Source organism: Egretta garzetta, unplaced genomic scaffold (genome assembly GCF_000687185.1).
Source record: "Egretta garzetta isolate BGI_Z169 unplaced genomic scaffold, ASM68718v1 scaffold31, whole genome shotgun sequence".
NCBI lineage: Eukaryota > Metazoa > Chordata > Aves > Pelecaniformes > Ardeidae > Egretta > Egretta garzetta.
In genome coordinates, this window is record NW_009258663.1 from 106,273 (window position 1) to 108,086 (window position 1,814).

Sequence of the window (1,814 nt, forward strand, 5' to 3'; positions counted from 1 at the left end):
AATCATCGAGTGTTAATGTGACATTAAGCCTCACTTTTATTGAAAACAGGAATATTAGAAACATCTTTACAAGTGTTACTAAATACCAGTTTTAAAAAGGTTTGTTTATTGTAAGCAACACCTGTCTTTATTTCAGTTAGATGGAAAACAATACAGATATGCTTAATATTCATTGCTTATCTTCCAAGGTTTGTACAATAAACAGATCTGCAGGTAGGAAAATGAGGGTGGAGGTCTACACATCTTTTAAATTTATCTTTTTTTTATATGTGTGAATTGTCTGAGAGCCTGTAGGCAACTGATACTTTGTTTCATAGGAACAGATGGGGAGGTGGCAGGAGAGAAAGAGGAGGCAGCACCGTTGCAAGTGGTACTGTACCCTGAATTGTAATTTAAGTCAATTTTAAGTAAGGTGCTTCTGGTGTATGTACATTTAAAAAAACAAAACCAAAAAAAAAACCACAAAAAAAACCCAACAAAAAAACCCCCAAAGAAACAAAAAGACACAAACAAAAAAGCTCCCAACAAACCCTCCTTGGCAGTACTAATAAATGAGTTGAATGTTTTTTTTGAAAATGTATACAAAACAGTACTCCATTTATATGACAAAGAAGCATGCTAGAATAAAGAGTACCTAAACACTTCTAACATGTTAGTTGGAGCAGACTGGCTCTTGGCTGAACCCGTACATTGGGACAGCATTTGTCTGTCACTGAGGTTGATTACATAGAGCCAACGCTCACATTTTAAGCTTCTGTATTAGGAAGCATTCATTCTTTTAGAACATGGAAGTGGCTGAATGGCATTATATTGAAATTCTCATGACTCTAATGAGGGTGCTCATCTAGAGAGTGCTGAACTGGTTGTCCATTAAGTGGACTGTTTAGCCCAGTAATTTGCATTTGAAAGTGGCCATAAGTACGTGGTTCAGGGAAAGTTGGAATAAAGCAAACACTTGGTCCTCTTTTCCACCTTCCTAGCCTCCAAATATTTGCAGCTCAGGGAGTTCCTGCTCTGGCTTCTCTGTTGAGAAACTTGCTGTGGATCTCTTCTATAGTATTTTTTCAGTGTCACACTGAAGCCATTTTTAAGTTTCCAATGTCCTTTGGCAGGGAATTCCATCACTTGTAGAACTTCTTAATTTTATTGTTGAAACTAGCTTCTAGTTTCTTGTAGTGGCTCTGGCTTAGGTGGGAGTAAACCATGAACAGCTGAAATGTCCTCCTCCTTTCTCCATCATTTGTAGACCTTCTAGACCTCTGTGACTTCTTTCTGTCTTTTTTACGGACTCAAGAACTCAAACCTCCTCAGTTGTTTCTCATGTGGAAGCACTTTCATATCTTTGATCATCTTTTATTCCCAAAACCAAGTATAATTTTTTTTTGAGGGGAACAGAACTATATAGTGTTATAATGTAGATGTACTATTGGTACTGTACTGTTCATATGATACTATAATAATATTTTCATTTTTGTTCTCTGTTCCTTTCCTAATAAGTCCTAACACTTTGCTTTTTTTCCTGGCTACCAAGCAATCTTGTATTCTTTTTGACACTAATCAGAATCAATTGGTACTTTTTTACCTTTTTTAAGCAATATCTATTTTGTTATGTGGTATACTATTCATGCTGAGAAAAGTGTAACATGAAAGCCTGTGGCATATGTATAAAACATATGTATGATCAATAAAATACTCCTGTGTGGCAATATTCCAGCTCTGGAGCCCTTAGCACAAGAAGGACACGGAACTGTTGGAGCAGGTCCAGAGGAGGGCCACTAAAATGATCCGAGGGCTGGAGCACCTCTCCTATGAGG